This window comes from Panicum virgatum, chromosome 5N (assembly GCF_016808335.1).
Source record: "Panicum virgatum strain AP13 chromosome 5N, P.virgatum_v5, whole genome shotgun sequence".
NCBI lineage: Eukaryota > Viridiplantae > Streptophyta > Magnoliopsida > Poales > Poaceae > Panicum > Panicum virgatum.
In genome coordinates, this window is record NC_053149.1 from 22882061 (window position 1) to 22909586 (window position 27526).

At 49.9% G+C, this 27526-nt stretch overlaps 1 long non-coding RNA gene across 5 annotated transcripts; it reads left to right on the forward strand.

Moving 5' to 3' along the window:
* Window positions 1–7441: 7441 nt before the first annotated feature.
* Window positions 7442–13628, forward strand: LOC120676025. 5 transcript variants are annotated; one of them, XR_005675597.1, is made up of 5 exons: window positions 7442–7622; window positions 7724–8118; window positions 11277–11375; window positions 11523–11608; window positions 13272–13628. It is a non-coding gene; the product is annotated as an uncharacterized LOC120676025 (long non-coding RNA). The 5 variants fall into 5 exon arrangements; XR_005675596.1 differs by having other exon boundaries at window positions 13330–13628; XR_005675600.1 differs by having other exon boundaries at window positions 11528–11608.
* Window positions 13629–27526: the final 13898 nt, after the last annotated feature.

The window sequence follows — 27526 nt, forward strand, 5'->3', positions numbered from 1 at the left end:
AGTAGTTTATTTTTATACAAATTGGGATGAAACCAAGATGAATATAGAGTCTATGGCAAATACATTTGACAAATAACTAATTATTTAATTAAAAAATTAGAAATTGGCATTTGATTTCCAATAATATTGGATAGCAAATTACTTATGTATAGAGCTTATGCAATAAAATTCGTCAATAGCTAAATTTTGAAATATGACTTGAAGCTACCATGCTATTTGAGAAAAAAATAACTCACATCATTGATTTTGTATGATGCTCTAATTATGTAGATTGATCCCAAGAATTCATCTTTAGTACGACCAATAAATAGCTGAATTTAAAATTAGAATTGAAGGAAAAATAGTAGTATTCTAAATAAATTTTAAGTAAATAGTAAAAATAAAAATTCTATATCAAATACATGTATTAAATAACTATATTGGAAAGAAAAATAGTGAAAAGTTGTATTTCCAAGCAAATTACATAGATCAAAAACCCATGTAGAATATAATTAGTCGATGCATAAATAGAAAAATCTTGATACCCAGATCTATCTACATAGTACATAAATTTCAATATAAGAACATTAGGCCAAAATGTTAATGTTGAGGGCAAGAAATTATCATATTAATGGTAAACCTAAGCATTTTAGGCCCTGCTCGAGCCCAGTGGGTCTTGCCCCGCTCACCCTTTGTAGGATTAGGATTGGTCAGAGGAAACCAGGCCTGAGAAGTTCGGCCTCATGAGAGCATAGCCCGACATTATAATTTAATTATTTTTCAATTAAGAAATGGTGGAAAGCCTGAGCTCGGTCTGAAAGTTGCCCATAGGACGGCACTAGGTGCGAAGTTTAGACCCAAAATTAGTCTTATGTTGTTTGTAAGCAATAGATGCAAGTTATAACCGATAGATGTATTAGAAGAATATATAAAAATAGAAGAATAAAAAAAGATCAAGTTTGTTGCAGTTGAATATGGATTAATATGACTTAGATTTTGTATGGAAATTAAAACATGATAAATCGGATAGAAGGTACTCTCCATTAGTATGAAAACAATAGGAAAAGTTAATATGCATTGAGGATCACGCGGTTATATGAGAAGGAGCTTGCATCGAGGAATGCTTCAACTTCTATGATATCATTGCCCACATCATTGGCCATAGCAGGAAGATGCACCTTGGATGCCACCTCTAGCCATGGCAAACGCATCCTTCAGCACGGTTTATTTCTTGACGCCACATCACCTATGCAAAAATTAAAGATGCAACGCTGCTATGGCCTTCAAGGCATGGTTACAAGACAGATGAATAATGCATTCGCCAAAACAAGATTGAACAAAGAAGTCAAATATAACTAACCTAGCTGGACATAATAATTTGGTTCAGGTTGAGTGGGTCTGGACTACATTCACCTGCTAACTACATAGAACCACTACGCACCCATATCTTCTAACCTTAAGGATAGTTTATCACCATACCTAAAACTCTCTAGCACGAATTCAAATTACAATACAAAAATGCAATACTTTCAATAAGCACAAAAGATATATTTCTATATAAGATATTATTTTTACTAAGAGTTCATCATCTGACACAAATATGATGAAAAATGTGACACCTCGGTTTGTGCCATTTGAACAAAAGAATGACAATGAAACAAAAAATATTTGGACAAATTTATTTTACAGTAAAAAAGAGCCTAAATTTTAAAACAAAAAAGAGCTAGCTCCCGCGCTATTTGCGCGTGCCACCTTGCTAGTTCATGTATATTCAAATGGACACCTGGATGTTCAGGCTTTGCAAAGGTATCATTTTGTCAGAGTGGGGATGCATATCGAAGAGCCTTGTGACCAAACAGATGCGGAACCAGCTCTCGCGTCTGCACCTCCAATGGCAAAACCTGAACTTTGGATCGTTCCAGAGGCATCAAACACAGACCCATTGCTGTTAGCCGGGATGCAAATCAAAGCCCCCCTTCAGGGCTTGCAAGGACCATCTCCAGATATTATTCCTCTCGGCTCGCTGTATTTTGAGTTCAAGCAATATAAGAAGTAAGTATACTTGAATTTAATATTTATTCTCTTCTTTCTTCTTGCAGTCACACTGATTGATGACATCATTGCTCTCAGGAAACCTGTTTCAATAGCAGCAGCATCTCCAATGATGACTGCTGCAGTGCCACCCTCCTCAGCTTAAGCCTCACAGCATCCGACTACTATTGTAGTCCCTGAGCTGAGTACTCGCCCATCTGACAATGTATCTGCCAGTGAAGATAAGATGTATGAAGGTCTTCCCACTCTAGTGGAGCAAGTAGCCGTTGCTGAATTTGAGGGTGAAGTGCTGAATCAGATACTAGACTTGCAGAAGCAGCTTCAGGTTATTATATCCATCAATGTCTTTGGATGAACATTAGAGTTTGTACTGCCATCCTTCTGACTTGTCTTGGTACTTGCCAGTCTTTCTTTGAACTGTTCAAGAAAAACTCAGCGCTGCTGAAACAGGCCAACCAACTACTCACCCGCAGAGTCTGCAGAAGCAAAGTTGGCTGAAAAACAAGAGTGCTCGGCCAAGCTCAGAACATGTCATCTGGCTGCTCTTGCTGCCCTCAAGGAACAGATCGATTCTCTCATGGAGGAGAATGCAAAAATTTTGACTTCTCTGAAAGGTAATCCTTGTTTCTAAGTCATGATATGCTCATCCTGATGATGCTGATGTAGTCTTGTGTGTTTAAGAGTGTGCTCAAACTGAAACCAGACTCAAGGAACAGCTGACCAACCAGGTGGATCGCTGCAAACACGCTAAAGATCAGCTGTGCCAAGCTCTTCAAATGGAGGCAGATCTTAAACGTGAATTGGACTCAGAGCAGAACATGCGCAAGGAGACATATTCTCAGCTTTTTACTGGTATGCAAGAGATCCAAACATTGAATACCTCCCTGGAAAAAGCTGAAGCAGAAAAAGAAGAAATCAAGGTGGCTGCCACCCCAATTCTCAAATTTAGTCTCCAGATTGTCTGAGAATCAAGCTTCGTCTCCCTTCCTGGATCAACTTAGAGAAGTGCTTGGATTGATCCGAGTATACTGTAAGAAAGCAGCTAGAGTCTGTACTTCAAGAGTACTCGGAACAGTGAGAGCATACTACCCTGATCTTGATCTGACTCGAGTTGGTGAGGGCAAGCCAAAGGACTGCTCAGCTGAAGACTTTGCCAGTCATATTGTTGCAATGGAACCAGTAGCAGATAGTCTGATCGAATCATTGACCTTGTGATGCAATGAACTCTTGAAGTATGGTGAAATATTTGTAAAGTAACTTATATGCCTTTTTTTTTATGTTTTCTGTATGCGAGTAGACTATCCTCTATGAATTGTCATATGGAATATCTCTCGAGTAGTATATTTTGAATGCAACATTAAGTACATTTTTCTTGTTGAACATTTTTCATAATTCTGAACATTGCTGGTTTGAACCGAAACGTATCCGAAGCATCCGTTACTTTATGTAGCCACATTGACGATATTTTTCTATCCTTGGTGAAATCACCGTCATTAATGAACTGATTTACCATGTGATAGCCACTGCATTGCTTTTGCTTTAATTCTGTGATGTTGTTTGCAGGTTGCTAGAGCAGGATGTGTCTAAAACACCACTAGAAATAGATTTTAATGTGCATATGTTAGTGTGATAATACAGTTTCACTGTTACATGGGCTGATTTAAGTTGTGCTTTCCTTATGTAAAAAGATGGTTTCTTTAGCATTTCTTGAACTGTCAACACCTAAAATGCCACCTATAGTTTTGTATGAACAGATTTCTGGACGAGTTATGTAGGTGCTTTAGTTGTAGTGCTCATTTTGATAACTACAATTTCATATCATGGTTCACTGGCACACTTTAAAAGCTAAACAGGGAGTTAAATCAGGTTTTCACATTGCATACGGCTTGTATGAATGTTGTTCAAAAAAAGTTCTCATTTTTGGTTTGTAGAGTTATCCTTACCTGATTTCTGTACAAGGAATATGTGGAGTCATCTAACAGGCATATATCTAGCTACATTCATGCTGTGCATCCCGGAGGCCGGAGCGGAGCTGGACCGACGCCACGCGGACGATGGTCAAACGCGTCTCTCCTCGGCTTGCGCGCGCCGCGACGGCTCGTGTGACGAGGGACGACGCCGGCCCACACGGCGACCTTGCTATAAAACTACCGTACCCTGTTGCGCATCATCTCTCTCCATTGCGTCCAGTAGTTCCTCGTGAGGAGGAGGAGGGTTTTCTCCGCTCGCTCCACGAGCTCCATCCATCTCCATAAGGCTGCTACCCTCGTTTCTTTCTCTCGCCTACTAGTGGCTCGGGTTCGTTTTAAATATCCTGCTAAGGTCCTTAGCGGTTACTTTTTCAAAGACTAAGAAAAGGCTATATCCGGTTATAGTCTTAGCTAACCCATTTAGCTGTTTTGCAAATCAAGTTCACAGTTTTAGAATATTCAGTACATCATCAATTCATCATGTAGAGAAATAACATAGGACTTCAACTTCATGCTTTCACAAATCTAACACAAAGTTCAGATGATGCAACAACCATAAGTCTAACACAAACGACAGACCGACGAAGAAATGAGTTCACGGTTTCACACAAACAAACTGAAAGCATAAATATGATGGTAATTTAGCTGATTTAGCTGGCTAAGAAATGGTAATTTAGCTGATTTAGCTGGCTATAGCGGGTTATTAGCGGACTATCCTGCTTAGCGCCAAATGGACCTTCTACTAGCGTTTAAATAGCCGGTTATTTAAAACCTCCTTAGTGATCTTTGGATGCTCGATTCTGAAATTTTGCAGTGAAGTTACTTGTTTCTAGCTGCCGTGATTCTTTGGAATTGTGGATAACGCTGATCTACATTTGATTATGCTAATGTAGAGAGCTTGACGATGGAGGAACTATGGCAGGCACAAACGGAGAGTCTGCTCGCGGAAGAGGGCCTGATCGCGGATCATGGGAGCCAAGATCCCTTGCGCGGGACAGCAAGCGTTTGCAACGCATTGGTACCCCACAGCACGGATCATGGGAGGCAAGATCCGGAGCGAGGTGCCGCAAGGGGTGGCGGCGCATTGGTACCCCGCAGCGACGCCTTGATCTGGAGGGACCCCTGCCCCAACAGCACCTTTGGGTGCCATACCTACGCCACCCGCATCGAGATGGTCGACCACAGGCGCGTGTGTCCGTTCTCGCCATGCGGCTGCCCGGAGCGTGGTTGCAGATTCTCGGGCTCGCCGTTGATTCTCTGCTTCCATGTCCTCGCCAAGCACTCCCACACCATCCTCAAGTATCGCTATGGCCATGACTTGTGCCTCGACATGGTGCCGGCGCAGCCATGGCAAGTTCTCCGGAGCCAGGACGACGGGAGCGTGTTCCTCGTGTCGCTGGGCAGGCTCGGCGCGTCCCAATACACATGCACGATCACGCAGCGGCTCTCGGACGGCAGCTACACCGTTATGATGTCGAAGGTGCGCAACAGCATGCTATTAGGCGGGTTGCATGCGCCGGAACACGGTATGTTTACGGGAGCGCACCAGGACCTGCTGTTGTCAGGGGAAAGGGTCTCGCTCAGGATACGAATCGAGGTGCCATTCACAATGCGGCCAACAGTTGAAGCGAGGCAAGCCCGATCGTGACTTGCTCTTTGATGTAATCTGCTTGTTATTGTCTCCTTCCCTGGAAGTCGTCTTCCTCGAGCAGATCCTTGTGTTTATTTTAGCTCTGAATATTGCTGAAATCGTTGTGTTTATTTTTGCATTCAGAGTTTCAGTGTATTTGCTTGAACCTGGCATCTTTGAGTCCAAATATTTCCAAATTTCATCACTGAACATTGAAATATCTCAAAATAAAAGTTGTAGAGGGTTCATCCAGCTACCTTTTTGTGTTATGCACTTTTCTTGAATCAAGCTCTAACTTGTTCAAAAACAGCTCTGAACATTGCTATATACTTCAATTTCAGACTGAACTCTGCTGAACCAGATCTTTGCAGTGTACTTATCTCCAAAATTTTCTACTGTGCATCTAAATCTCCCAAAAAAAAGGTTGTAGATGTGACATTATCTACATCTTTCATTTCATGCACTTTTGCTAATTCCACCTCTAAGCTTTCCAAAAATTGCTCTGAATAAATAGGGTGCAGGCTGTTTTTCAGAGTTTTCAGCAATATCCTTCATTCTGATTGTCTTTGAGTCCAAATTTAAGTACCTTGTTAACTGTTACCACGAAAACAAAATGATACCTTTGCAAAGCCTGAACATCCAGGTGTCCATTTGAATACTTGTCATCCAAGGTTGCTACACAAAATATCACTTTATTGGTGCTCAAAGTCCACCATTTTCCCACTGAAACTTCTGAACTTAGATATTTCTGTCTTTAGCTGAACTTAGAAAATTCTGGAGCAGTTTTAACTCAACAACTCGAATCTCCTTACCGAGTTATCCAAAGTACTCGAATTCGGTGCCATTGGAAAGTAGACTTCAAGACGCTTCCAACAGTATAGGGTACTCATGGTGAAACCTTCAGGATTGGTACAGTTCTTGCCTTGAATCACGAAATCTGGAGCAGTTCTGAAGCAGTCTTCACTAAACTACTCGAATCTCCTTACTGAGTTATCCAAAGTACTGATAGTTCGTTATTTCACTAAGGATAGATGAATGCCGTGGATATGTGGCTACGCACCATAACTGAGGCCAAGCGTCCTTCATTGTAGGAATGCTGTCATAGTATCTGCGTAGTTGACACGCTTCTAATATATAGCAAAAGAGGAGCGACCTGATCTCCTTTTAGAGCATTCATTTTTTGCCATATGTAGAGGACATGCCAGAGACATGGTAGCATATTTTGCAGATTATCAATTAACCGATGTCTAGTGGTGGAATATTTAACCTATATAAATATATAATATACTACATGTTTAATCATGGTTTGATTCTACATTTTTATCATGTGGGGCGTTGTGCATTTTCATATAGGGATCAACTGATGATGCTGGCACCATAATTGTTAAATTCCAGCATAAGCAATATGTTAGTTTTTTTTTATTCTTTGAAGGTACTTACTAGACATTTCTAAGGTACTACAGTTGCTGGTATCATTGGTGTCAGTCTTTGTTGTTAGAGCAGGAGTTGTATTAAACTAGGACCAGAACAATTAGACTAGATCACTCACCTGCCATCACGTCGGCCCACAACAGCCCACGGGAGGGAGCCGGCCCACCAAAGCCCACGGGAGGGGCTTCTTCTTCCCCGCGCCGCGGCGATTACCCCTTTTCTAAGACCGTCCACAGCGATAGGAGGAAATGGAAGAGTAAATCTACTGTTTGGCACTGTAGATGCACTGTTTGGCACTGTAGACTGAGAGAGCGTGGGAAACGAGGCAAGAGCAAATTTGCTCTTGCTCTTGCCATTGTGGACAGCCTAAGGCCGGCGGCGATTACTCCTACCCAAGGCACATCATTTGCGCAATCGCAAAAAGTCCAACCCCCAAAATCTTCCCAACCGGAGGCGACCCAAGGAAGAGAGAAGCCGCCGCAGCCGAAGTCATGTCGGGGGGAGTCGCTCGCGGCCGCCTCGCCCAGGAGCGCAAGGACTGGCGCAAGACCCACCCGCATGTACAACCTCGATTCTCCCTCCCTCCACCCGATTACTCCAATCTGCATATCGGTATGTATCGAGGTTGGCTGGAGTGATCTGTTTGTGCTGTGTCGCACAGGGTTTCGCCGCGAAGCCGGAGACGCTGCCCGACGGGACGCGAAACCTGATAATATGGCACTGCACCATCCCCGGGAAGCAAGGGGTAAGCGAAACCCTAGGCCTCACATTAAGCGCTAGATTGGGATAGTTTTTGGTCAGATCCCTCGCCTGGTGAACATCTAAGATTTGTGCATTATGTTTATTTATGTAGCCTAGCATCCGGTCTCTACTGTGGCATACTGGCATCCAGTTCCATTATGTGTGGCTTGGGTTTCAGATTTTGATTTTCAGTTCCATAATAATGAATTTTCGCTTCATACACAACCAAGGAGGAAGGTTGTATATACAGAGTGTCATAAGTCAGGTACTATAGCCACTGGAGGAAGGTTGTATATACAGAGTGTCACAGGCCAGGTACTATAGCCACTGTTCTGCTCACCGAAAGGATTCATGACATCTATACTTAAGCCGAACCTTATATTCCTCGCATCATTTGCAAATGTTGGGAATGTTCTGTCCACCTTTCTCCACTGCAACCCATCAGCGGGTGTATCAACATATTGTCTTGCTTACGTTCTTCTTTGTGCCATCGCATCAATTTAGCATTTGTTTTGTTCATGAATAAATGTTTCAGACGTGGTATTAGAGGGAAATACCACATTACCTTGGTAGGCATTCTCTTCTTGACACGCATCCCCTCAATGTCGCCCGGATCATCTCAAGGGATCTTATACCGGCATGTGTTGCATACAGGACATGAATCCAAATTTTCATACTCACCTCGATATAGGATGCAGTCATTAGGACAAGTATGTATCTTCTGTGCCTCTAATTCTAAAGGACAAACAACCTTTTTTGCCTCGTATGTTGTCTTCGACCCTCAGAGAGTAAGTTTTTTATAAGTTTCAGCAACTCTTCGAATCCCTTGTCAGACAAACCATTTGATGTCTTTCATTGCAACAATTCCAATGTGGTACCCAACAACCATTTGATGTCTTTCATTGCAACAATTCCAATGTGGTACCCAACTTCTTTTGGCCTTGTTTGCAATCTGGGTACAACAATATTGTGTAGTCCTCCAACATATGCTTTAGATCTCTCGATTCTTTTTCTATTTCGCAAACTTCCTCAGCTTCGCGCAGCATTTGACCCAGATCATCTTCTACAAAGTGTCCTTCAGCATCTTCCTCAGGCTCACCGATTGTAGTGTCTTCAAAGAAGGCATCATGGTAATTGTGCTCAAAGTGAGGAACAAAATCATCTTCTTCACCATCCTCCAAAATAATCCCTCTTTCTCCATGCTCGGCCCAAACATTATAGTTCACCATGAAACCATTGCGGAACAAGTGACTGTGAATCATTCATGTTGAAGAATAATCCTTCTCGTTCTTACACAATTGGCATGGACAACGAAAGAAACCTCCACGCTTGTGTTTCTTGGCCACATGAATGTATTCATGCAGGCTATTAATAAACTCCATTGAACAGTCGGCGTTATACATCTATTGCCGACTAATCTGAAAAAACAATGAGTAAATCAACAAATATCCATCACATACCATAATTAATTAAAATGTCTAAATTATCTATTCTACAATATGATTAATTATTAGATCTAAATTATCCAAAACACAACATGATTAATTAAAATGTCTACAGTACAATATTGTAGATTTAATTTTAATTGCAGATTTAATTATAGTAGAATAATAAATTAAATGTTTTGCTAACCACATCTAAAAAATAGCACATCTATAAATAATATCAAACTAACCAAATTGCTAACTATATCTAAATAAATAATTAACTTATGCCTAATAATTTATATAACAATATCAACTAATTATCACATTTATAACAATCAATATAACAACTATAAACTAAATTAAAGGCTAACTACATCTAACAATATTTATCACATGTATAAACTAAATCAAGTGCTAACTACATCTTAAAAATTAATTTCCTAAAGCAAGAAGAAAAAAATACTAACCTCTTAAACAAAAAAATTGCAAAAATTCCCCTCCCCTCCCATCACTCGGCTACCATGAACAGTGAGTTCAGGACAGCTTCGAGGGGGGAGGGGTGGGGGTATTTATAGGTGAGGACCAAAGGCACCGGTTGGAGCCAATGACCCGGTGCAAAATGTTGCGCATCAGCACCAGGTCATAGAACCAACTGGTGCCTTTGCCGTGGGCACAAGGCGGCACCGGGTCGTGGCATGACCTGGTGCCAATGACTGTAAAATAGGCACCGGTCAATGTCACAAACCGATGCTTTTGTCGCCTTCTCTATTTGTTACCGGTTTGTGGCACGACCCGGTGCCCATGTTGAAGCATTGGAACTGGGTCATGCCACGACCCGGTACCCAATATCCAGTGCCGGGCTCGTACAGGTCACGAGTACCGGTTGCAACAGCAGCCGGTGCTGGTGCCTCACATTAGTACCGGTTGAAACAACAACTGGTATTTTTGGCCGGGACTCTGTTTTCTAGTAGTGTTGTATTCAAAATGTATCAGACGTGACTATGAATCAATGATTTTGACGATTGTATATGTCATTGTAAGCTGCCAAGTGAATGACAAATGGTCCAGCACATTCATTTCATTAAAATGACACATGTTTTCAAGAACGTGGGGGGCGCAGGTCTCCTAGCGCTCGTCCGCCTGAGCCAGGTGTGCTCGGCGTGGGGGCGCAGGTCTCCCAGCGCTCAGCCGCCGGAGCTAGGCATGGCGTGGGAGCCAGGTCTCGGCGTAGGGGTAGGGAGGGGGGGCTCGCCGAGGAGGCGAGCAGAAGGGAGGGGGGCTCGCCGGGGAGTGAGTGCTTGAGCAAGAGCCAGCACAGCAAGAGCAGGCGCTCGATCTGTTCTGTATCTGGCACTTTGACTCCGTTCCGTCGAAGAGAAAGGAAAAGGAAAGAGACGGGAGTAGAAGGTTAAGAAATTTAACAAAGACCTTTGAATGGCATTCCAACGGCCGGGTCCGGGTATGATGTGTTTCATAATGGCATGTTGGTGAAACCCTCTTCTACCATCACATTTTTTCGAAACCCACTTTGCATGATGGCCAGAATCCAAAAAGCTCCTCTGCCGCCTGCCGCCTGCCCATGGTTCGTTGCCTCGCCTCCAAGCCGGGGCCTCTCACACCGGTGCCGCCTCCGGTCTGGTGCCTCCGCGCCGCGGCCGGCCGCCTTCCTGAGGTCTGGCACCACCCACCGCCTCTTATGGTCCGGACCCTCCACGGCTCCATGCGTGCGCATCTCGAGTGCGGGGCCTCCACACCGGCGCGACTAGAGTTTGGTCTGGCTGCACTGCCGGCCACTACCTCCACACACAGACGACGCCCCCAGGCCCCTGTGCCACGTCCCTCGAAGCCCGACCCCGAGCGCTCCCTGGAACTCTTTCTGTGAATCCCGCTCGCTGAGGAGGTGGGTATCCATAGGTACAGCAAAAAAAAAAAAGCTATACGCATCAATTTCTCTATTCCCGTTCAAGGATTCTTGGATGGTATTGTTCTCTTTACCTCGTTCTGAATGTGCTGTGATACTGATCTGTTCATATATTTCATTTGAAGGATCTCTACGAGTTAGTTGCAGTAGCTTTGTGCAATTTGCATTGACGGGGTTCGATAAAAGGCCTGTTTGAAGTGACTGAACCTGTCAGAATCACCGTTGTAAGTATGCTTTTCTATGTGAGAAGTGATAGTAATAACAATAATACACTTTGATGTCTATACGCATGTGATTGTTAGAAGAAAAACTTGCTGTTTTAATTCTCATTGTCAGCAACACTGACGTAAGTTGTATTGCTTCTCTGCAAGGTTAGAATAATGGGCTGAATTTCGATGCAGCTAATAACTGCGTTCAGTCAGCTTTGTGAGGATGGAGGACCTATTTTTCAAGCAAGGTATGGCTACTCCCCCTCCTTGTATCAATTTTCTTTTTAGAGCAAAGTGCGTCACTGGTCCCTAAACTTGTTCGACTGTGTCATCCCGGTCTCTAAACTCATAAATCGATCGTTTAGGTCATCAAACTTGTTTGGCTGTGTCATTCCGGTCCCTAAACTTATAAACCATCTGTTTAGATCCTCAAACTTATCCAGTCGTGTCATCACAGTCCCTAAATTTGGTTTTGAGTCTTATCTAAGTCCAAACCGAACGATCTAAAACCTCTATATCAAAAAATAATTTATAATTTTTTCATATAAATTTGAATGAAGACAAACTTTATATCAAAATTGTATCTCTCGACGCGATCTACAACTTTGCAGTTGAAAAGTTTTTTGAATTAAAATTGTTTAAAGTCTCAAAATGTAATTTTAACTTTTAAATTTCAAAATCTATAAACTTACAACAATATTTTGAGACCCTAAACAGTTTTAATTTAAAAATATTTCAACTACAAAATTGTAGATTACGTCGAGGGCTACCATTTTGATATAAAGTTTATCTTCATTCAAATTCATATGAAGAAGTTATGAATTATTGTTTGATATATAGATTTTAGATTGCCTTGTTTTGACCCATATGAGACTCAAAATCAAGTTTAGGGACAGGAATGACATGTTTGAACAAATTTGAGGATGTAAACGTTTGATGTTCTAGTTTAGAGACCGGGATGACATAGTGGAACAAGTTTATGGACCGAGATGACACAGATGGACAAGTTTGAGGACCTGAACGGTCGATTTGTGAGTTGTACCGGGATGACACAGTGACACAAGTTTAGGGACCGGTGATAGACTTTACTCTTCTTTTTAACTATGTTATTGTGCGCCATGGACATAGTTATTCATGCCCTGTACTGACATTTAGATTGTGCCATACATGGTTGCTGTACGAGAGTATGAGATAGTACATGCTCTGTTTACCATGTTTCCTGAGATGGCAATAGAAGCATGGTCATTCTGTTAGTGATATCACAACAAATTGAAAGTTTGACCACTCGGTTATTGTCCGTGTTATCCTGTATGGTATTCTAATGAGTGCAGTGCATTGTTAAGTAGGAGTGGCTAGATGGGACCAAATTGTCGCCGCTAGTTCAGTTGGGGCTTCTGTAGAGCAGTAGAAGCTGAATCTTCCCGTAGTTCTTTACCTAAAGTTTAACATTCGCTTTAGTTTGCATGCTTTGTTTCAACTATTTAATTGTTCGAATGTCTGCTTTTACACACTACGATTCTTGATCTGCAATAGTCATTCTGTTAGTGATAGCAGGCTATAAGAAATTTCAGACTTGTGCCATTAAAAAACGAGACTGCTTAGCAAAAGTATGGAACCTAAGTGAAAGAGTAAACTTAAATTTTAGCTACTGCAATACCTCCATTTAAGAATTTGGATCAGAGGTCTACTAACCACTTGCTGATATGATTCACAGATTAGAAAACTGTAACTGCTATTGAGCTCTCTCTTTTTCTGGGTTCTCTGTACTCATCTGTAATACTTGCATTATCTGTACTCATCTAAGAACTTGAAGAATGCAAATTGAAAGATCTCAAAAATGAGAGAAGCTCTAAGTCCTGTTTATGTGCGTGTCTTCTTTTATTTTGCTGGTAACTGGTTCCTCACATTTAGGCTTTTACCAAGATGACATTTACAGCAACCGCGGTGACATTAACACTTGTATTCACAGAAGGAGTCGAAGCAGGACATGGTCAACCTGGTGAACATACTTTTGAGATCTTTTGGTTCAAAGTGAACTGTACAACACTACTTTTGGTTGAAACATAGCCGACGCTAACTTTTGATCTAGTGGCTGTATCTATGGACTTGTATACAAGACTAACCAGACTTAATTATATGCTCTGGTGTCTATTTGGTATCTTTGGACTTTATGCTTACTACGTCATGCAAATGGTGCAAGGACGTTTGCTGTAATGATATTTGGATCATATATGATATATGTGCATGGATATGCGTGATTGAGTGATACATGAGTCGTATATGCAAGTATGTGTTCTAGAGAGATCTAATGTTTTGCGTATTTGCTGGTCCCATGAACTTACGTGAAAGTTAAAATATTTTCTTGGTGGTATGAACTCTCTGGAAAATGCAATATTTTTGTGATGGTATGAACCCTCATGAGATTGATCTAAAAAAACTTAAATGGTGTATAAATTAAAAAAAATCCAACATTTTCCCAATCTAAAAAACCTCACATTTTCTCTATTTCTAAAACATGAAAAGAGCTACATAAGTAATGAAAGATGAGAGGAACAAGCTCACCTTTAGAGCCGCTAGATGGACGGTGAATCAAGAGCCTTCACAAATGAGCTGAGGAAAAGAGCGAGAACTCCTCCCACCCGAGCCAAGAACATAAGAATAAGTGAGTTGAATGCGGCAGGGGGAGGGGGAAGGGGATAAGGGGGCCAAGGAGTTTTGTCTCAGTTGGTGGCTCCAAACGGGACCAATGGGTCGAGGGGTCTTCTGTCCCTGTTGGAGCCATCAACTACGACAAAAGAGTGTCCTTTGGTCCTAGTTCGTGCCTCCAACCGGGACCAAAGACCCTTGCCCCCCCCTGCCCGGCTAGCCATTGGACCGGGACAAAAGCCCCCTTTAGTCCCGGGGCCAACTGCGGCCGTGACAAATATGCCGGCTCAAAGGACTGTTCTGTAGTAGTGCCGGCGGTGCTCCGAGGAGGAGGGTGCCAACAAACCGACACACAGCAGGGCTTAGGAACTGTTGGGTTTTGCTCAAATGGGATGATGCAGTAGTTGCGAGGTTGTGTGTTCAAGGAATCGGGTGGTGGTCCGACAACGACGATGAATTTTGGTCAGCGGCGAGCTTCGGCTGAGGTGAAAAGGGAATGGTGGGAGGAGGAGGAAGATGACCGAGGGGCAGTATTTTTTCAAAAAATTTACCGCAGCACCGGCCTCCACTTCCAGCCTGCTTGCTTTGTGCTGTCACTACCCCTGCCCGGCGTGTGGCGCCCTCACATTTTTCTCACTGATGATCAGCGATGGGGCGGCACTGATCGAGATCACATCTGTTCTCTCCTTCCTCTGAACTTTCTGATCTCTGAACCCAAAATTTTGAGGCCCTTCTGTTCACCAAATATATTTCCAAGTATGAACATTCTGACCTGCCTTAAGCAAAGTTGTAGAGCGCATATAAGGGCTTCAATTCTGGTATACAAAGTTTCTTCCAAAACCCTTTCAGAATTCTTCAGGGTTCAGTACTACAGTTTAAACTATTAATCTTTGAGCTCTAATTAAAATGCTTTACTAACTCTTTTTTGAATCTTATGTGGTATCACTGGATTCTCTATACATTCCTCTACATCCTGGTACATTTGCTTATCAAACTTTATTAAGAAAAAATTGCTTAGATTCCAGCCAAATATCAGCTCTTCTAATTGTATTCAAGGACTTAGGGAAAATCTCAGCTTCATCCAAACATTATAAATCTTATCTTGTTTTGTCATTTGAATTTGAATTCAAATACTTCTAGTTTTGATCCCAACTTTCTTCCATGTTGTACTACAAAGTTTATACCACAACTTCCGAACCTAAATTTCACTGTTTAAATAGATTTCAAAATCGAGACCAAAGAGGCTACTCATTCATAGCTCAAAATTCTTTAAATTGATTAAATTCAAATCAAATTTGTTTCACTCCTTTGGCTCCTTTATGACTTCTACCACTAATTTACATCCCCTTTGCGTAATTGCCACCTTCAAATCTTTAAATTCTCATTTTTGATGAATTTTGCTCAAAATTGACAAAAAATTGAACTCATTATCACATGTACTTTTCTTGCCATAACAAAGATTAAGCCTTTATAAGAATCATTGGGGCCTAATTCTCTTCTCAAAACCATGGGGTTTCACAGCGCGGTGGCACCAAGTGGCAGTGTAGCCTACATGTGAGTGGGGGTAGAGAGAGGGAGGAAGAAGGGGTAGTGGGACTGGGTGGGGGGGTAGACTATGAGGGTAGGGATGTGGTATTTTTTATATGTTTCTATATTTATAGATAAGGAAAGTTTACATAAACTCGTACGGATATAGAGACATACGATAAGGATACATAGATAGTTGTCCTAGACAAACTTCACAAAATACCCTAAAAGAAATAAAAATTACAACCAAGACACTAGGATCTCTGCAAACTGAAGAAGCTCGAAATCCTCCTCGTCGCCTGCCGTCGTCGAGGAAGACAACAAGCCTAACCCTGAGCTGGAAGAGCCCCATCTCACACAGGATTTGAAAAGGAGTCGAAGTAGACACCTATCCCGAGAGATGGGTTATAGCCGTTGGCAGCCGCCCATCGACCGGGGCCATGCCCCATGCTCCACAGCTCTTGGGCCCCTACTCGTCGTCAACAACCACTGCTGTTGAGGGAAGCTCAAGCTTGGGCCAACCACCCAACCCCCATGAAACCCACATCTTGCTCTGCAGCCTTGAAGCAAAAGGTTAGCAGCCCCGCCACCTGGTGGAGGTGACGAAGCTTCAAGCCCAGACTCCTGCATAGGGGGTACACCAATGGAATCCCACCTCAACTGGCTCGCCGGCGACGTCAGAGTGGAACACCTACGGGGGCACAAACACCTTTCTATTGGAAAACAAACCAGCAGCAGGAAAAGAAGCCACAGTAGATCCAGCGGATCCCCGAACCACCAATTGAAATCGGCCAAAAACGAACCAAACCAAATCTCCGGCAAACGGGAGGTGCACTGACCTCACCAAAAGATCACTGAGGATGACACCCGGACCATCGTCATTGTCGGGGAAAACCTTTTTCTGGTCAGAGCAACTCCTCCATCACCGCTGCTCCCAGAATCCTAGCTCCGCAGTCTCCGACAACGAGCTAACCTAACTACACCTAGATCTGCAACTATCTAACCTAGTATTCACACCGGCGGACGAATCCCCCTCCCGTTCTTCTCTAGCTCTAGAGAGGATGCTGGAGTAGAAGGGGAGGTGGAGGAACCTTCCCCAACACAAGTCGCCTCCCTGTCGCCGCTCTCTCCCATAGTGTAGAAGGGATGGGAAAGGGAGCGATGGAGACCGAGTAGTGTGATTGGATGGCAGTGTTGCGTATGGGGATGTGGTACCACCGAATCTATTCATCGCGCGCGTGATTTTTTGGCGTCGTGTCGCAGAAGCGCTCGCCCCTCCCTTGTTCTTCTTCTACCTCGCAACAGGGGAGGGGGTGCTGCCCCCAGCGAGCAAGGGGGGAGGGGAGGGGGCGGGGCGGGAATGGGTGGTAGGTGGGCGGAGTGGCCGCCGGCGAGGTCGCCGGCGGCCGGGGTGGTGGCCGGAGGCGACAGAGCTTTAGGGTTTCGGGTTGCTGGGGGCTAGGACGGGCTCCATGGCTGCCGGACTTAGAGGAGAGGGCCGGGGGCAGCGGCGGCGGCAGTTTGGCCGGCGGAGGGCAAGGCGGTGCGGGTGCACCGCCGGCCGGGTAGGGTAGGACCTCCGATGGGCGGAGGCCGGCGGCGGGGGCGAGAGAAGGCTGCAGCGGTGGTGGATCGACAGCGCGACGGTGAGATTGTTTAGCGTGGTGGTGGTGGAGGGCGGTGGCGGAGGCAGCGGAGGCCGCTAGAGACGGGGAGGTGGTCGACGGCGGGGGCGGCCGGGGGTGCTCGCCTCTGCGATGGGTTGTTCTAATCTCGCATAGTGCGGGGAATAGACACCCCCATGTGGTACTGGGTAGGTTAGGGTTTAGTTACTGTCGTGGTGCTGCAAACCACAGCCGGGTGGCGGAAGGCACCCGCCCTAGCCCAGAGGGTGTGTACTCGGGGGTTAGCTAGTCTTAGATCGATCTCACTCAAGAACACGATGAACACAGCAAGATTTAGAGTGGTTCGGGCCGCCGGAGCGTAATACCCTACGTCCACTGTGTGTTGTATTGCCTTCCCACGAGAGTGAGAAGGTGCGAGAGCTTGAGTCTGTCTGGATCTGTCTGGGTCTGTCCTGTGCATAGCGAGCGCCTCCCTTTTATATCTCAAGGGGGCGCGTACACAACCGTTGGATCCCCGACAGGTGGGTCCAACGATGCAGTATAAACTAACGTACTGCTCATACATTATGACGTCGCAGGCAAAGGAGATCTCTCTCTTGGATTCCCTCGCCTGCTCCCAGAGCCCTCCGTCCATCATGTCTTGGCGCTGTCTTGTCGAGACGGAGCCTGACGTAGCTAGTAGCATCGCCTGTCACGTAGCTGAACGGCTGTGTAGGGAGCGGCGTAGGTGGCATGATGGAAAAGTGCCGTGCCGTCGTATCCATTTAACGCGGCAGACGGGCTCTGCGCGGGCGCGGCTCAGGCGGCTGCACTGTGCTCCTTGGTAATACGCGGCGCGCAGTGGGGCCTGACAAAAGGCTGTCTTGTGTACCGCGGCGGCAGAGCACGCCTTGTCCATCGCATTAAATGCGTTAGGTGGGCGAGTCTTCCTGCGGAAGACTCGCGCACGATCCCACGTCTCCGGGACACGTGGCGGCTCCGGACCCCTACACGGTGAGGGGAGTCCGGACGGGCGCAGGAGGTCCCAGACCCCTCTGGGGGTCCGAGGCCTCGGCGGTCATCTCGGAGCTTCCCTTCCGTGGAGACACGTGGCGTCACCGGACCCATCCTCAGGCGGGGAACGGTCCGGGGCCGTTGGCCTGGTGAGGGAAAAGCCTGGCCTGTGGGGCCTGGCTACTCCGTCTTTCCCGCGCAGCTACAGATAACTACGTGGGTCCTGCCTTGCTGCAGTAAGAGTGGGTATCCCTGTTACAGGGTACCGACAGTGGCCCCCGGGCCCACCTTGGGGGAGGTACGAACCCACAGGTGGGGCCACTTCTGCGATTTGGCTCTATATAGCTTGAAGCTCCTTTCCGCAGGGGTCTTGACCGGCTTTGACCACCCATTGGGTTGGTTGCTGCCTCATCACATCGCAACGGCTTACTGACTCACGATCCCCACGCATAATAGTGGTTCACCTAGTCATGCGCGCGACGCTCGGCATTGCTGCGGCCGGAGTAAACGAAGTATTTACCACCGGCGCAGTTCCCGAAAAGCTCGGCCACGCCTGCGATTAATGCGCGCACGTCAGCTCAGCTTCCGCTTCGCTTCACGCGCGCGGGCGGCGGTTCGGATCCTGCCTTTTCTCACCTCTGTTGGTTACCCGCTCTCCCTGACAGGTGGGCCTGGCCCCCCTTGCCATGGAATGGGCGGTTAACACTAGGTGCGGACGTCGCTTGGGTTCCAGCGACGGTTCCGGGGCGCGCCGGTTGAGTCAGGCTTTATAATGGGGTGTACCGCATTCCGCGGTTACTTTCCCGCATTCGTCTTCTCCCTTCCAACCTTTGCGCCCCTTTGCCTTCGAGCCTCCTTTGCCCTTTGTTCCCTCGCGCCGGATGCCTCTCATCTCCACTGAGCAATGGCATCCCTTGTTCACCCCCACCGATACCAGACCGAGGGAGAGTTGAACACAGTGCGCCGTCTGCTGGGATGGAGCGCTCAGGAGACCGGCTGGGGGGTGCGAGCAGGCTCGGTTCCCCTTGGCAACCTCCACGCCGGGGAGTTTGTGCTATTCATCTCGCACATCTCTACTGGTGTGGGACTGCCGATTTCTTCGTTCTTGCTGCTGCTGCTGGAAGACTTCGGCCTCCAACTTCAGCATCTGACGCCGCACTCCCTCCTCCTGACGTCCATCTTCGTGCACCTATGCGAGATGTTCGTGGGAGTTCGGCCCTGCGTCATCCTCTTCCGCTACTTCTTCATTCTGGTGAGATCCGGAAGGAGCAAGGACGAGGTGGGAGGGTACTACTTCCAGGTGAGGAGTGACCTGGCGACTCCTTACATTCCCGGCCTGGCTGGCGGGAAGTGGGAGGAGTGGCGCAGGGATTGGGTGATCGCCACCACCGAAGCCAACGAGCGCCTCACCCTGCCGACCGAGGGGCCTGCCTCCGACAAGGCATCCTGGAGGGCCAAGCCGTCGCTGCAGCCGGAGTTCGACTCCGTGCTGGACAAGATCAGGTCGCTGGCAGAGAGCGGCCTCACCTCGTGGCACGTGCTCGGAGACTTCGTGAAGCGCCGGATCGCTCCCCTGAAGCAGCGGCCATGTGCAGCGTGGAACTTCACCGGTCTCAACGACTGCAGCAGGACCCAACGCGGAGAGGGGAGCGACCTGACACAGGAGGCCTTGGAGGTTCTGGTGCGGAATGTGACGGGGGACGCCTTCATCCCGGAGAACCTGATCCTCCCGCAGGGCATAGTCCCCCTCTGCGAGGACTCCGCGAGGGTGGCGGTGCTGGCAACCCTGCCGACTCTGGACGACGGGGGACTGGCCCCACGCCAGACCGGAGGCGACGCGAACCGCGGGCTCCGGATCCCGGGTGCATCCGGGGATCAGGCCACGCTGAGCGCTGCGGGATCCGGCGCCACCACGAAGGGGAAGCAGGCCACGGCTAGCAGCGCGGCCACAGCCGGCTCCAGCCGGGCACAAGGCAGCTCCGGTGCATCGTCGGGCGACGGAGGCCGGCGCAGGCTACTCCGGGGCGACGGGACCCTGGTCTCGGAGCCCGCCGCGAAGTGCCAGAGGTCTTCTGAGGGCGCGGGCCAGGGTAGCTCCCGGGCTGCCGCCCCCCATGCATCCTCTGGGGCGACTGCACCACCACCATCGCCGCCGCGGAATTCCTCCCGCCGGCAGCAACAGCAGCAGCAGCAGCAGCTGCAGCCGCAAGAGCAGCGGCAGCAGACGCGAGGGCGGTAGCAGCAGCAACAGGTGCGACCCCGGGTTCCGCCCGTGCCGCAGCCACGGGGACAGCAGCAGCAAGAGCAAGCCCAGGTTGCGCCTGCATTGCAGCTGCAGGGGCAGCAGCAGCAACAGCAGCAACCGCAAGAGAAGAGGCCAGTGCTCCGGGGACGCTGGGTACCCGGTACTTCTGGGTTAGTGTCATCCTGCTCTCTTCCCTTTGCGCCGGTGCTCTGTTTGTTTTTTCTTTTAAAAGGCTTCCCTGCTTTGTTGCCAGGACTCCCCGCCCCAGCGGTTCTTCTACCATCGCTGGCACATCGGCAGGTGCCCAGGCGGCGGCGGCCTTGGCGTCGACAGCGACGGCGACAGCAGGTACGGGACCCTCAGGTACGGCGACCTGTGCTAGCCCCGTGGAGCATGACGTGATGCTAACTGGCGTGTCATTTTTAGACTCTGCTGCGCTCAACGCGGCGGCGGTGACGGTGGCGCCGGTGCTGGGGTGCAGCCGCGCCCCGACCGTGGCGTCGGTGGAAACGCCGGCGCTGGGGTGCTGCCGCGCCCGATTGCCGTGGCGGCTGAAATGCCGGCTCAGGGCACAGCCGCAACCTGACACGGCAGTAGTAGGGGCGCCGAAAAGAGCTGGCATTAAGCCGAGCCGACAACGGAGCTCTGCAGGGGCCGGAGCTGGGCACGGCCGCGTCCCTCACGGCGGCAGCGGGGGGCGCCGGAGCTGGGCGGGCCCGACAAAGGCAGCGCAGAAGGGTCCCGGAGGGGGGCAGGCTCCAGGGCCGCAGCCGGGGGCAGCGGGGCAACGCCGGTCCGCACGGCGGTGCAGGGGCGCCGAGCTGGGAACGGCAGGCCGCGTCACCACGTGGCAGCGGGGGCCCGGACTGCCAGCGCCCGCACGGGCAGGGGCGCCGGAGCTGGGCACGGCCGCTTCCACCACGGCGGCAGCGGGGGCGCCGGAGCTGGGCCTGGCCGCGTCCACCACGGCGGCAGCGGGGGCGCCGGAGACAGTTGCCGCAGCGGAAGCCCCCACCTCCAGCTCCGGTCCTGTTGCAGAGGAGGAGTTGGAGGTGGTCTTTGGCAGGCGGCTCCTGCAGCTCCAACCCCCGGAGGAGGATGCGGCTCCCCTTCCTCAGGTGCTGTTGCAGGTTCGGCGGTCGATCGAGGAGGCAACCTCCTCCGCCGAGGCGGCCTTCCGGCGGGAGTGGTCTGCACTGGAGAGCGAGCGCCAGCGTCTCTCCGACTGGCACACCCGCCTGGAAGCGCACACGAAGGCAGAAGCCTCCCGTGCTGCGGAAGCTCGGTCGAAGCTCAAGTCGGACCAAGAGGCCTACCGAGCCAGCCTTAAGAAGGTGTTTGACCGAGAGCTCGCAGTGTCGAACCGGGAGAAATCCTTGGCACAGCGGGAGCAGGACTTCACCCTGGAGGTTGTTGGCTTCGCTGCTCAGCGGTCCGACCTCGAGGCTCACCTCGCAGTTCAACAGTCCGAGCTGGAGACTCGCAGCGAGGACCTCGAGTTCCGGAGGCAGGAGCTCGACGTCTTCTGTGCGACTCTGCAGGGATGGCGCGAGCAACTGTAGGAGAGAGCCAGCCAGCTGGCTGCCGACGAGGCGGATCTGGAGGAGGGCCGGAAGTCCCTCGCCAAGCGGGAGGCCCACGCCACCGGCATAGAGAAGGAGCTCGGGCGCCAGCGAGAGTCGCTCAAGAAGCTGAAGGCATGGGCTGAGCAGAGGGAGACCAAGCTGGAGGAGAGGTCCCGCGAACTCGAGGAGAGGTCCCGTGAGCTCGAGGAGAGGTCCCGTGAGCTCGAGGAGAGGTCCCGCGAGGTGGAGGTGGCCAAGGCGGCCCTGGACACCCGGGTGCAAGAGGCGGTCCAGGAGGCGGTCCAGAAGCACCAGGAAGACCAGCGCGCTGGAGCCCAGCGGATCGCTGACTGGGCGGCCGAAGCGAGCCTCGCACTGGTGCCATTTGGAATGAGCCCAATCCAGGTGGCGGAGCCGCCAGCTTCGATAGCTGACGCCCTCCCAGTGTTGAGCTCTGCTTCGGATAGGCTCCAGCGCCTGGGGCCGGTCCTTACTGGACAGCTAGAAACCGAGGGCCGCGAGCTGATCCGGATGGTGGCGGAGCACATCCTGACCTGCCTCCGGAGCCACGACCCGGCCATCTCGCTGGCGCCCGTGGTCGGTGGCCCTGTAGCAGAGACGGAGGCCGCCGCTCGGGACAGCGTGCGGGAGGTCGTTGACTTCGTCGCCGCCTACTTCAAGCGAGAGCCTGCGGACCCTTAGGCTGGGGATTGTATCTTTTTTCCTTTTGCATTATGTAACAAACATTGTATTAGTTGAAAGTTTTTGAAATAGAAGAAACTTCAACTTAGCTGTTTGTCGGTTGTTGATTTGCGGTATGCGGCACCCCGGCGCCCTGGCCCCCTGGCGGATAGGTTCAGTTGTTTGGACCTGTCTGCCACGTGAGCCGTAGAAGATACTCTGGACCTCCTTGGGCATAGGTGTCACATAGTTTGTAAGACGAGCAAGCGTCTTGTTCCCTGCGTAGCATACAGAACTACAGAGAGAAGAATCAAATTTGCTTATATGGTAGCAATGATACTGCAACTTAGCTGTTTGGCGCATGCAGAATCCATTCATGGTGTCTGGGACAAAGTGGATGCTCGGGCCCCCTGGGAGATAGACTCAGTTGTTTTGAGTCTGTCTACCATTGAAACTGGACCTTGGTCTGCATGAAGGCTTTGAAGCGGATGCTAGGACCCCCTGGTAGGTAGGCTCAATGGTTTGAGGCTGGCTACCACCCTAGAGGAGGCTTAACCTGTATACCACTTCAAATTCACAGCTTAGTAGCAGGCTCGCGGGACTCATCCCTGACCAGTGCCAGGCTGGTACAGGGTCCGGGGCTCAAGATGCGCAGGTCCAGGTTGGTCAGTGCTTGTTACAGAGTGGTGGAGTGCGTAGGCTTAGGGTCGGAACCAGGCTAAGGCACTACGCAGGGCTCCGGACCATTCCAGGAAACAGCACGATCTTTCCGGACCTGGCTTCACCATCCCAGACCCTTCGCAGCAGTGGGTGAGGTCACTTTGCTGTGCTCGATCCTTTGAGATATAGTGCTGGACATGCCGTTTTGGACTTAGAAAGCCAGCTCTTGAGCTGGGACGAGGTCCGGGCCCCCAATTACCCGGCTCCAGGTACTAGAGCACTCGTTACAGGGTGGTGGAGAGTGCAGGCTTTTGGGTACGGAACCAGCTAAGCGGCTACACTGGGCTCCGAACCACCCCAGGAAACAAGTACCCGCTCCCCAGAGTAGGTCTCTAGGGGTCCGGACCCCTCTCCAGCAGCAAGAGGGTCCGGACCTGTACGGTAGTCCAACAGCTCAATGCAGATCTTAGTTGCAGCAACAAGAGTAGAGGTCCCGCGGGGGTTAGAAAAAAGCGAAAATTCCGAGAATCGAAATGCGTAATTTAACTTTGACACAAAGATAGAACCAGGAGAAAATCTTTCCTTTGCAATCTTGATGTACATGGCTTGCGCGATGGATGCCAGAGGCCGGGTTTATGAGGTCGGACCTCTACCGCTCTGAGCCGCGCGTTAGCCGTTAGTGCGATGGATGCCAGAGGTCGGGTTTACGAGGGTGGCCCTCAACCGCTCCGGGCCGCACGCTAATTCTATCTTATTACAAAGGAAAAGTTATTTCCCTGCTCTGCCTAGGTGTAAAACTTACGCAGATGCTCTATGTTCCACGGGTTGGGCAGCGGCACTCCGTCTTCTGTGGCGAGGCGAACGCATCCGGGCCGGCATACCTCTGTAACCTTGAAAGGCCCCTCCCAGCTGGGGGAGAGTTTGTGGAGCTCCGCTCGGTTCAGGATCCGCCTGAGGACGAGGTCGCCAGCCCGGAGCTCCCTACTGTGCACGAACCGTTGATGATAGCGCCGGAGCGCCTGGTTGTAACGTGCATTTCGGATTGCTGCTCGCCACCTTCGCTCGTCAACGAAGTCCACATCGTCACACCGCAGCTGCTCCTGCATGGATTCGTCAAAGGCCTGGACCCGTGGTGAGCCCAGGTGGATTTCTGGGGGAAGGCATGCTTCAGCCCCGTAGACCAGGAAGAACGGAGTCTCCCCGGTAGCTCGGCTGGGTGTGGTCCGGTTGCCCCATAGTACACACGGAAGCTCGTCAACCCATTTGGCACCATGCTTTTTCAAGCAGTTGTAGGTGCGAGTCTTGAGTCCCCTGATGATCTCTGCATTCGCTCTCTCAACCTGTCCATTGCTGCGGGGATGTGCCACGGACGCAAAGCATAGCTGGATGCCGATGTCCTCACAGTACTCTTGGAAGAGTCTGCTTTTGAATTGGGTCCCGTTGTCCGCGATGATGCGGTTTGGGACGCCAAATCTGCACACAATGGACCTGAGGAATGCGACTGCTGATTTCTTAGTAATATTCACCACAGGAGTAACTTCCGGCCACTTGGTGAACTTGTCGATGGCGACATAGAGGAACCGGTATCCGCCGACAGCCCGGGGGAAAGGCCCCACGATATCCACACCCCACACAGCGAATGGCCATGAGGGTGGAACCATCTGCAGAGCTTGAGCTGGGGTGTGTATTTGTTTTGCATGGAACTGGCTTGCTTTGCAGGACCTTACCAGCTCAGCCGCATCCTGGAGTGCTGTTGGCCAGTAGAAGCCATGCCGAAAGGCCTTGCCAACAAGCGTGCGAGAGGAGGAATGACTTCCGCACTCGCCTCCATGGATCTCCGCGAGCAATTCGCGGCCCTCTCCCTGGGAAATGCATCGCATGAGGATTCCGTTGGCGCCACGGCGGTAGAGATCCCCTTCTACCACCGCGTAGCGTTTAGCCAATCGGACTATGCGCTCAGCGGACACATCGTCATCAGGGAGGATGTTATCCTTCAGGTAGTCCCGGATCTCGGAGATCCATGCATCGGGAGCTCCCAAAGCAGGTGGGGGTGGCTCTGTGAGGACACCAGGTTCCTCAACAGAACACACAACCCCGTTTAGGCACCATAGGTGGAATGCTGCCGGGACCGCTAGCTTCGAGGTGCCAGCTTGATCCCCCTCACCCGGCTTGGGAGGCTGGGTGGTAGGTTTCAGCAGCCGTCTTTCAAAGACACCCTCAGGCACAGATGCCCAGGTAGATGCTCTCGCAGAGAGATCATCTGCTGCTGAGTTGTGCTCGCGGGGAACGTGTTGCAGTTCCAAGGCGTCGAAGTCCTTCTCGAGCTTCCTCACGTGTATGAGGTATGCCGCGAGCTGGGGATTGTTGCAGTTGCAATCCCCTCGGACCTGCTTGATGATTAGCTGGGAGTCCCCCTTCACTAGAAGCTGCCGGACCCCCAACGAGAGGGCTTGCGTCAGGCCGAAGATCAGAGCCTCGTATTCCGCCATGTTGTTGGTGGCCTTGAACTCAAGGTGCACCATGTACTTCAGCTGATCTCCGTTTGGGTCGATGAGGACCACACCAGCCCCGGCCCACTTCTCGCGGGCGGACCCATCAAAGAAGAGTGTCCAGTGAGGCTCGGTGAAGACTGGTGTCCTGATTTCCGGCTCCGGGGGTCCAACATTTATGACCGGACCCCCAGGGTTGCTTGGGGAAGGAGTCCACTCCGCTATGAAATCAGCCAGGATCTGGCTCTTGACCGCATGGCATGGCTGGAAATCCAGTTGGAATTCTGCCAGCTCTGCTGCCCACTTGGCGATATTGCCTATGGCGTTGGAGTTGTGTAGGATCGCTCTTAATGGGTAAGAGGTCACTACAACAACTCGGTGTGCTTGAAATAGTGGCGCAGTTTCCTGGATGCAATAAGTATTGCATAGATAAGCTTATGCGTCTCAAGATACCTGGCCTTTGCCTCGTGGAGGACTTCACTGACGTAGTAGACTGGCTTCTGGACGGTCCGGACCCTAGCTCCCGGGTCCGGCTCGCCCTTGTCCACCACATCTGTCCCTTGGGCCCCCAGTGGTTCTAGGTTCCCACTGGGATGAGGCTCCTCCGGACCTGCCTGTGCAGGATCCGGACCTTCAAGCTGGGGTGAGGCTGACGGGCCCCCGTGTCCGGGGTCCGGCTCACCATCCTTGGCCAAGAGGACCTTGGTGCTCCCCTGGCAAGTTTGCTCCATCCTTTCGGCGACCAGCACCATGCTGACCGCCTCCGCAGATGCAGTAAGATACAGAAACAACGGCTCACCGGGTTCTGGAGCCACCAATACTGGCAGCGAGGTGAGGTGCTGCATCAGCTCCTGGAAGGCCTGTTCAGCCTCTTTGGTCCATGAAAATGGACCGGACCTCCTCAACAGCTTGAAGAAGGGAAGGGCCCTCTCAGCCAGCCTCGATATGAAGCGGCCAAGAGCAGCGAGAGATCCAGTAAGCTTCTGGACGTCCTTGATACGGCCAGGAGGCCTCATTGCTTCGATCGCCTTGATCTTGGCTGGGTTTGCCTCGATGCCTCGATGTGAGACCAGGAAACCCAGCAGCTTCCCTGCTGAGACGCCGAAGATGCACTTCTCTGGGTTCAGCTTCGTGCGCGTGGCGCGAAGACGGTCGAAGACGAGGGACAGGTCCTCCACTAGTGTTGACCCTACCTTAGTCTTGACCACAATGTCATCGACATAAACCTCAACAATATCTCTAATTAGATTACAGAAGGTTTTGTTCATAGCTCGTACAAACGTGGGTAAGGCATTCCTTAGACCATACGGCATGACAATGTAGCAATAAAGCCCATCTACTGTTACAAAGGTAGTATGTTTCCTATCCTCTCTAGACATCTGAATCTGGTGGAAACCAGAGTATGCATCTAGGAAAGACAAAAGATCACACCCGGAGGTGGAGTCCACGATCTGATCGATACGCGGAAGAGGATAGGGGTCTCTTGGACATGCCTTGTTGAGGCTGGTGTAGTCGATGCACATCCGGAGCTTCCCGTTGGCCTTTGGGACGACGACCGGATTGGCCAACCACTCGGGATGGTGGACCTCCTCGATGAAGCCGGCGTGTAGGAGCTTGTGGACTTCTTCGCGGATGAAGTTCTGCCGCTCCACGGACTGCTTCCGAGGCTTCTGGCACACCGGCGTGGCGTCGGGGTAGATCCTCAGATTGTGCTCGATCACTTTCCTGTGGATCC